The sequence below is a fragment of the Borostomias antarcticus genome (assembly GCF_949987555.1).
Source record: "Borostomias antarcticus genome assembly, chromosome: 2".
Lineage (NCBI taxonomy): Eukaryota > Metazoa > Chordata > Actinopteri > Stomiiformes > Stomiidae > Borostomias > Borostomias antarcticus.
The window spans coordinates 41,484,272-41,495,321 of NC_140235.1; positions in this window are offsets into that span (position 1 = coordinate 41,484,272).

The following is an 11,050-nucleotide window of genomic DNA, read 5'->3' on the forward strand; positions in this document are numbered from 1 at the left end:
TATCTATTCGCAGTTAAACGTCTGTAAGGGGTTTAATTGACATTAAGAGACATCAGAGATGAATTCTCCATCTATTCTGTGGTCCATCTCCCACTCCATCACCTCTTTGTAATTCACAAAAGACTCGTCGCATGTTTAAGCCGATCTGATTGGTTGCCGTGGGTGCCACAGGAGGCGGGTGCTTAGGAGCGGTGTCCACTGATTGGCTCATTCCGGGGTGCTCAGGAGCGGTGTCCACTGATTGGCTCATTCCGTCTTTGGTTGGGAGCATATTTCGATGGACCATCTGTCTCCGCCGCTACCCCCGGAACAAAGGACCCAGGATGGTGTTGGTTCATGTCGGATACTTGGTTCTTCCCGTCTTTGGCTCTGTTAGAAATAGAGGTATGTGTTTTATTTTTATTTTTTTTCCATCACAAGAAAAATGTTCTTTTAAAGGTTCCCTGGGTGTGTTCAATCTAAAATATCACCAGCTAGCTGACGGTTAGTTTGGCTTTGCCAGCTGTCATCTGCAATGGCTGAGCTGTGTAGCTTAGCACGCTAGCTTAGCACGCTAGCTTAGCACGCTAGCTTAGCACGCTAGACGGCCAACCGACGGTCCCGTTAGCTTGTTTGATCAAAATCGGTTGTTATTGTCTTTATCACGTGAAAACACTCACGTCGCCAGTATCTTTTCGGTTGGTTTTAACTCAACACCGGCGGGAAACGGGACACCAGATTCTGACCGTTAGCTACGATGTCAAAGTCAAACTGACAAACCGTCATCCTGTCAGTCCAGCTGGTTAGCCTGTTAGCCTGCTAGCCTGTTAGCTGGCTAGCCTGTTAGCCTGCTAGCCTGTTAGCCTGCTAGCCTGTTAGCCGGCTAGCCTGTTAGCTGGCTAGCCTGTTAGCTGGCTAGCCTGTTAGCCTGTTAGCCTGTTAGCCTGTTAGCTTGTTAGCCTGTTAGCTTGTTAGCACGCTATAATCCGCTAGCCTCTCTAGCTAGCTAACTAGTGCTAGCTGGTGTTGGGATGATACCAGCAGGACAGTAAATTCTGTGTAAGCTGTCTTCTAAATTGTAATACGAGTGGTTGCGTTTCACAACCTATGTAAGGTTCGCTCGTGCTCTACCGGGACCGGGACCGTTAGCTTTACTGACATGATCTCTGTTTGTGTTTGTGAGCAAGCAGCTGCAGATCTGAACCGTGGTTCCTTGTTTATCCGTGTGTGTGGGGGGGTTGCCTTTGTTGAAACAGACTAATACGAGATGGAGTGTAGTTTGACAATACAGTCAAAATATTCAATTGATTAGATCAGTTTTCAGTCTGCGATTGATTGGAAAACACAGGTTTAGCGATGTGGAAGTTAAAATGGGATATATTAATTATGATGAATATAAGATGTGAAATTATCTTGGATGTTAGTAGACCCCAACAAAAAATACGGTGTTAGGCCTTTGAGATGGCAGACCACATCTCTTCAATACTAATATTTATAAAGCAATGTTCCACTACATAGTAGATTAACACTGAGTGCCTTCTCGCTGGATTGGAAATCAGAAAACACCATCACACAAGTATCCCCAATCTGACCAAGAAAAAACCCAACCTCATCCTCCATGCATTAGGCTCTCTGTGCTGATGATGTAATAATAAGTGTATGAACGTGCACTTTCTCTAAAGACATGCCAGTAGCACCAATGATTTCATTGTGCTTTTATTTGTGTTCTTTTTTCCTGTTCCATAGTATCGAGGCTGGCTCTACATTCCGCATTTCTCAGACTTTGTCCCCCTCCATTGTGTAGCTAACGATCATCCTGCTGCTGTCCACCGTAGCCTGCCTGTTCGCTGCATCTAGCTGTGTTGTGACCCCCTCTTCTCATTACCCCTCTTTCCATCTGAAGAAGACATTAAAACCGAGCTCCCACTCATATCGTATCCTTCTGTGTAACAGACTAAAGAATAACCCCTTCTTATAGAGAAACCACTTTGTCTTTATTTAAACTGTCATGTTGCTCTTTAGTGAATAGCCCATTGTAGTGTTTAGAAATTACTACAAAAATGTCATTGTGATTTCTCCCATTCAGTGTGGATAGTTGACATTCTGCTGTAAATTTCTGTAAAGTGGATACATTTTGCCTTTGATTCGATTATAGCCAAGCTTGATCGAACTCTTGATCCGTTGTCTCCATCCCCTTTCAAAAGGTGCATTGTACCAGCACACTCCAAATTTACATCCTCTACTTTATTGATCTGTTAACAAGCATACAGATATCATATTCATACCCCCCCACAAATGCAATCATCCCTAACAATTATTAACAAATTGGCAAGTAACTGCAATAAACTAGCCCACGTAGTAATTTGCATGCCGTTATTTCCCAAGCGATGTCAAATTGCCACCTTTGATGGTCCACTGCACCTGTCCCCCTGTCTAAACGGCTGGTCATAATCCTCTCCATGTGTACGAGCCTTTGTTCCCCATAATTGAATGAACCCATTTTATTTGGTCACAGTAAATCGGTGAGACTTAACTCATCTCGCCATTTAAAATTCTCTTTGTGATCCCACCACTGTCATCCCAAACCCTCCCCCCTCTCTACCAGTCCTGAACACCGACAGAATGCTATCCATTTTACAGGAATGGGTTTACCCTGCACTGCTGTAGGACAACTCCTTCTCTAGAATCAGAAATGTCTTTTATTCTTTGGTTGTGGTTCTCTCTCTACCTTATGTTCTTTGTATTAGAATCCTAATGCATGATCATTTTTTAAATATTCTTTTTGGTTTTTCTTCACATTGATTGAACAGCAGATTCCCATGTTAATCTTTGTGTAGAGATGTCCAGCTGAACTGATCCACTGCTGTAGCACACACATCTACTCATTGGATGCTGCTTCTGTCCTGTTAACCCTACAGAGCATGGGCGGGCCTTGCCTTCCGTCTTTATTTGCATGAAGTTATTATTATTATGATTATTCAGTTATTATTACTATTATCACACAGTGCCACATATTACTAATATTTTCCAATAAAGACTGTAGTATTTTTCCTAACCTTCAGTGTGCTTTTGCTGATTTCCATGTGTGTGTCTCCCCCCTCCTTCTCACCGTACCACTGTCACTGAGGCAGACTCCCCTCCTCCTCCTCCTCCTCCTCCTCCTCCTCCTCCTCCTCTCTCTGTGCTCTCATCTCTCAGCTCTCTCTCGCGGAGGCACTTCAAGGTGCAGTTCTCAGAATCACAGAGTTAGGGGTCAGATCTCTGGGCCCTCGGCTGTGAGCGCTCAGGTCTGACTGAGACATGCAGATAAGAACCATGCAGTCACTCTCCCTCCTCCCCACCTAGGAACATCCCATCTGTGTCTCACCTCCTCCGGCCAGTGCTCATAGTGCTTTGTTGGCTGTGTAGATAACGTCAACTCCTCTCCCTCCTCATCCACTCGCCGGCCTCCGCCCTCCCTAGAGCGGCCAATCAGGGTCGCGCTTTGAAAGTGCTACTCAGCATTTACTACAGCCCACATATAATGCGCCTTAGTGATGAATTGGCTTTGATTCTTTTGCTAAATAATGAGACTTGACTGTGTTTCAGAGTCTGATCCCATGTGGCCGGGAGCTCGGGGGGTTTGAGGCAGGATAATGCGCCTTGAAGTCCGTCCTCATCTCACAGTCTCAACACACAGCGCACTGATCTCACTCAACACACAGAGCACTGATCTCACCCAACACACTGATCTCACCCAACACACTGATCTCACTCAACACACACTGATCTCACCCAACACACACTGATCTCACCCAACACACTGATCTCACCCAACACACACTGATCTCACCCAACACACACTGATCTCACTCAACACACAGCACACTGATCTCACTCAACACACAGCACACTGATCTCACTCAACACACAGCACACTGATCTCACTCAACACACAGCACACTGATCTCACTCAACACATAGAGCACTGATCTCACCCAACACATAGAGCACTGATCTCACTGATCTCACCCAACACACTGATCTCACCCAACACACTGATCTCACCCAACACACTGATCTCACTCAACACACTGATCTCTCTCAACACACTGATCTCACCCAACACACTGATCTCACCCAACACACTGATCTCACTCAACACACTGATCTCTCTCAACACACTGATCTCACCCAACACACAGCGCACTGATCTCACCCAACACATAGAGCACTGATCTCACTGATCTCACCCAACACACTGATCTCACCCAACACACTGATCTCACTCAACACACTGATCTCACCCAACACACTGATCTCACACAGCACACTGATCTCACCCAACACACTGATCTCACACAGCACACTGATCTCACCCAACACACTGATCTCACCCAACACACAGCACACTGATCTCACTCAACACACACAGCACTGATCTCACCCAACACACTGATCTCACCCAACACACTGATCTCACCCAACACACTGATCTCACCCAACACACAGAGCACTGATCTCACCCAACACACTGATCTCACTCAACACACTGATCTCACCCAACACACAGAGCACTGATCTCACCCAACACATAGAGCACTGATCTCACCCAACACATAGAGCACTGATCTCACCCAACACACTGATCTCACCCAACACACTGATCTCACCCAACACACTGATCTCACCCAACACAGCACACTGATCTCACCCAACACACTGATCTCACCCAACACATAGCACACTGATCTCACCCAACACACTGATCTCACCCAACACACTGATCTCACCCAACACACACAGCACTGATCTCACCCAACACACACAGCACTGATCTCACCCAACACACAGCACACTGATCTCACATAGCCCACTGATCTCACCCAACACACTGATCTCACCCAACACACTGATCTCACCCAACACACAGCACACTGATCTCACATAGCCCACTGATCTCACCCAACACACACAGCACTGATCTCACCCAACACACACAGCACTGATCTCACCCAACACACACAGCACTGATCTCACCCAACACACAGCACACTGATCTCACATAGCCCACTGATCTCACCCAACACACACAGCACTGATCTCACCCAACACACACAGCACTGATCTAACCCAACACACTGATCTCACCCAACACACAGAGCACTGATCTCACCCAACACACAGAGCACTGATCTCACCCAACACACAGAGCACTGATCTCACCCAACACACATAGCACACTGATCTCACCGCGATCCGCGCTGTGAAGGTGACGCCGGCTCCAGTTACTATGCTGTTCTTCAAAAGAGCGTTGGCACAAGCAGCACAAAGTGTTAAATAGCCCCAGAACGGCTCCATGTAAGCTACTGTGTGAGGCTGATTGGGGTGAGGCTGGGAAGCCCTACATGTCAAACTAAAACATTTCCAAACACAGGCTGCATTACAGGTCCACTGCCTTGATATTGAAGCCTCATTTAGATACAAAATCTCAATTTATTTTGTGTGTTCAGATGCCATGTGTGAACAAAGGAATGCAACCTTAATACAAACGGATGAAATTAACTACATTTTTAGGGAGAGAAATTGTAAATCGGTCAGATTTGACTGCAAAGACAACAGGAAGGTTAAAATTATCAAGTCAGTTATGTGGTGGCATTTTAAATATTAACGTGTAAATCTAAACGCTCAAATATTAATTTAAATATAAACGCTCAAATCAAAAATGTGAGCGTTCTTTAAAATTCCATGATGTCACTATTGCTATTCAGAAAAGTAGTTATGACTTAATAATGCGACCTGCGTCAACTCAGAGGTCAGAACTTCCTGAAGCGATGTAATGAAATGTTTATCAAACAACAAACTCATAAAAACCTGACTGCATACTACTGCCACAGTAAAATAGGCATTATTTCAAAGATTTTACAATTTCAAGTTTTAATTTTGTTACATGGTTGATGGTTAAAATGTGTATTACATTTAAATGAATCTATCTGCAGAACTTTGACAGAGTTGAGTTTCCACCACTATCTGTGTTGATGATGACATCACAAATCCATGATGGCCGACCTACAGTCAGAACTGGCCTGTAAGAAGGTTGCAGCTAGATGGGGCACAGCTACGCTCGGTGTAGAAGGACGGTAAAGGCTAGTTCCCATAAACGCAGAGACCGTTTAGGGTTAAGGTTAAGCTTGGGTATAGGGTTCGGCTAAGGTTATGTTTAGGGTTGGTCAGGGTCTCTGCATTTATGGGAACTAGACTTCTACACAGGCCGTAGCTGTATTCCACTTAGCCACAACCCTGTATGAAAAATACATGATAAACGCTCAACTGTCATTTTGTAGTGTTAAAAAAAAGCCTTCTATGTACTCTGAGTACTGTCTCTACATTAGAGGATTACATTACTAAACATCTGGACCTTGATATGTATTTTGACTACTGCCACTCATATAAGTGACTACATTACTGTCAGGTTGCTCTGATGCTCTATATGTTGCACAGTTATCACAGTTAGCACAGTTATCACAGTTAGCGCCGTTAGCACAGTTATCACAGTTAGCACAAACCCAGGTCTTATAACAGCGCTGTCTGGTCAAATATCCAGTATTACATCTCCGGTGTGTTTATCACACTGGTCTCTCCTACGACAGGGATGCTGAGGTGATGAAGGTCAAGAGGTCGAGCCGGTCTTTCTCTTCTTAGCAGGGGTTTCTACTCAGATCACAGGTCAAGAGGTCGAGTCGTTCTTTCTCTTCTTAGCAGGGGTTTCTACTCAGATCACAGGTCAGGCGATAGAGCCGGTCTTTCTCTTCTTAGCAGGGGTTTCTACTCAGATCACAGGTCAGGAGGTCGAGTCGGTCTTTCTCTTCTTAGCAGGGGTTTCTACTCAGATCACAGGTCAGGAGGTCGAGTCGGTCTTTCTCTTCTTAGCAGGGGTTTCTACTCAGATCACAGGTCAGGAGGTCGAGTCGGTCTTTCTCTTAGCAGGGGTTTCTACTCAGATCACAGGTCAGGAGGTCGAGTCGGTCTTTCTCTTCTTAGCAGGGGTTTCTACTCAGATCACAGGTCAGGCGATAGAGCCGGTCTTTCTCTTCTTAGCAGGGGTTTCTACTCAGATCACAGGTCAGGAGGTCGAGTCGGTCTTTCTCTTCTTAGCAGGGGTTTCTACTCAGATCACATGTTTACCATCAGTGGGTTCTGGTCATGATAGACCTGTGGATGCTTCCTAAAACACGGTGTTTGAGTACAGACTCCCTCTCAAACCTGATGTGAGGTAGGAAACCTCATTTGCTCTAATGGCTCAGGGCTAATTACATCAGGGTTGAACCAGAACTACATGAATAGACCTCATATCAGATGTGATTATCAGTCATGGTGAAGTGGACAGGAGAGATGTGATTATGAGTCATGGTGAAGTGGACAGGAGAGATGTGATTATATGTGATTATGAGTCATGGTGAAGTGGACAGGAGAGATGTGATTATGAGTCATGGTGAAGTGGACGGGAGAGATGTGATTATGAGTCATGGTGAAGTGGACGGGAGAGATGTGATTATCAGTCATGGTGAAGTGGACAGGAGAGATGTGATTATCAGTCATGGTGAAGTGGACGGGAGGGATGTGATTATGAGTCATGGTGAAGTGGACAGGAGAGATGTGATTATGAGTCATGGTGAAGTGGACAGGAGAGATGTGATTATATGTGATTATGAGTCATGGTGAAGTGGACAGGAGAGATGTGATTATGAGTCATGGTGAAGTGGACAGGAGAGATGTGATTATATGTGATTATGAGTCATGGTGAAGTGGACAGGAGAGATGTGATTATGAGTCATGGTGAAGTGGACGGGAGAGATGTGATTATGAGTCATGGTGAAGTGGACGGGAGAGATGTGATTATCAGTCATGGTGAAGTGGACAGGAGAGATGTGATTATCAGTCATGGTGAAGTGGACGGGAGGGATGTGATTATGAGTCATGGTGAAGTGGACAGGAGAGATGTGATTATGAGTCATGGTGAAGTGGACAGGAGAGATGTGATTATGAGTCATGGTGAAGTGGACAGGAGAGATGTGATTATATGTGATTATGAGTCATGGTGAAGTGGACAGGAGAGATGTGATTATGAGTCATGGTGAAGTGGACAGGAGAGATGTGATTATCAGTCATGGTGAAGTGGACAGGAGAGATGTGATTATCAGATGTGATTATGAGTCATGGTGAAGTGGACGGGAGGGATGTGATTATGAGTCATGGTGAAGTGGACAGGAGAGATGTGATTATGAGTCATGGTGAAGTGGACAGGAGAGATGTGATTATGAGTCATGGTGAAGTGGACAGGAGAGATGTGATTATATGTGATTATGAGTCATGGTGAAGTGGACAGGAGAGATGTGATTATGAGTCATGGTGAAGTGGACAGGAGAGATGTGATTATCAGTCATGGTGAAGTGGACAGGAGAGATGTGATTATCAGATGTGATTATCAGTCATGGTGAAGTGGACGGGAGGGATGTGATTATGAGTCATGGTGAAGTGGACAGGAGAGATGTGATTATCAGTCATGGTGAAGTGGACAGGAGAGATGTGATTATCAGTCATGGTGAAGTGGACAGGAGAGATGTGATTATCAGTCATGGTGAAGTGGACAGGAGAGATGTGATTATATGTGATTATCAGTCATGGTGAAGTGGACGGGAGGGATGTGATTATGAGTCATGGTGAAGTGGACAGGAGAGATGTGATTATATGTGATTATCAGTCATGGTGAAGTGGACGGGAGGGATGTGATTATGAGTCATGGTGAAGTGGACGGGAGAGATGTGATTATGAGTCATGGTGAAGTGGACGGGAGAGATGTGATTATATGTGATTATCAGTCATGGTGAAGTGGACAGGAGAGATGTGATTATGAGTCATGGTGAAGTGGACGGGAGAGATGTGATTATATGTGATTATCAGTCATGGTGAAGTGGACAGGAGAGATGTGATTATCAGTCATGGTGAAGTGGACAGGAGAGATGTGATTATATGTGATTATCAGTCATGGTGAAGTGGACGGGAGGGATGTGATTATGAGTCATGGTGAAGTGGACAGGAGAGATGTGATTATCAGTCATGGTGAAGTGGACAGGAGAGATGTGATTATCAGTCATGGTGAAGTGGACAGGAGAGATGTGATTATCAGTCATGGTGAAGTGGACAGGAGAGATGTGATTATATGTGATTATCAGTCATGGTGAAGTGGACGGGAGGGATGTGATTATGAGTCATGGTGAAGTGGACAGGAGAGATGTGATTATATGTGATTATCAGTCATGGTGAAGTGGACGGGAGGGATGTGATTATGAGTCATGGTGAAGTGGACGGGAGAGATGTGATTATGAGTCATGGTGAAGTGGACAGGAGAGATGTGATTATCAGTCATGGTGAAGTGGACAGGAGAGATGTGATTATGAGTCATGGTGAAGTGGACAGGAGAGATGTGATTATGAGTCATGGTGAAGTGGACGGGAGAGATGTGATTATATGTGATTATCAGTCATGGTGAAGTGGACGGGAGAGATGTGATTATGAGTCATGGTGAAGTGGACAGGAGAGATGTGATTATATGTGATTATCAGTCATGGTGAAGTGGACGGGAGAGATGTGATTATGAGTCATGGTGAAGTGGACAGGAGAGATGTGATTATATGTGATTATCAGTCATGGTGAAGTGGACGGGAGAGATGTGATTATGAGTCATGGTGAAGTGGACAGGAGAGATGTGATTATCAGATGTGATTATGAGTCATGGTGAAGTGGACGGGAGAGATGTGATTATCAGTCATGGTGAAGTGGACGGGAGAGATGTGATTCAGTCATGGTGAAGTGGACAGGAGGGATGTGATTATATGTGATTATCAGTCATGGTGAAGTGGACAGGAGAGATGTGATTATATGTGATTATCAGTCATGGTGAAGTGGACAGGAGAGATGTGATTATCAGTCATGGTGAAGTGGACGGGAGAGATGTGATTCAGTCATGGTGAAGTGGACAGGAGAGATGTGATTATATGTGATTATCAGTCATGGTGAAGTGGACAGGAGAGATGTGATTATATGTGATTATCAGTCATGGTAAAGTGGACGGGAGAGATGTGATTATGTGATTATCAGTCATGGTAAAGTGGACAGGAGAGATGTGATTATATGTGAGAGTCGGGACATTGCCAACGACCTGACGCTTCCGTTCGTGATTACTGAGATACTCCGGGTTATTTATTTAAACAGAAAGGTTTATCTCCTGCCCCCGACACACACACACACACACACACACACACACACACACACCACCATCTCTTAATCCACTCGTCAGAAACCAGTAGCCAACCACTGCACCGGAGCCTTACAAGCCATTACATCAGATCCCTTCATCACAGCAGCCAGGAGAGGATGATGGATGAGCGCTACTGTTCTCCCTCGTCCTCCTCCTCCTCCGTACAGGCTGGGGAGAGGGAGAGAGAGATGGGGATACTGAGAGAGGGAGAGAGAGAGGGGGATACTGAGAGAGGGAGAGAGAGAGGGGGATACTGAGAGAGGGAGAGAGAGAGGGGGATACTGAGAGAGGGAGAGAGAGATGGGGATACTGAGAGAGGGAGAGAGAGATGGGGATACTGAGAGAGGGAGAGAGAGAGGGGGATACTGAGAGAGGGAGAGAGAGAGGGGGATACTGAGAGAGGGAGAGAGAGATGGGGATACTGAGAGAGGGAGAGAGAGATGGGGATACTGAGAGAGGGAGAGAGAGATGGGGATACTGAGAGAGGGAGAGAGAGAGGGGGATACTGAGAGAGGGAGAGAGAGGGGTGGGTGAGAGGGAAATGAGGATAGAGAGAGAGATTGGGATACTGAGAAGGAGAGAGAGGGACACAGAGAGAGAGGGATACTGAGAGAGAGAGGGGTGGGTGAGAGAGGGGGAGGGAGAGAGAGAGGGATACTGAGAGGGGGGTAGAGAGAGAGAGAGGAGGTGGAGAGAGAGGGGGGTGGAGAGAGGGAGGGGGTAGAGAGAGAGAGGAGGTGGAGAGAGAGGGGGGGTGGGGGAGAGAGGGATACT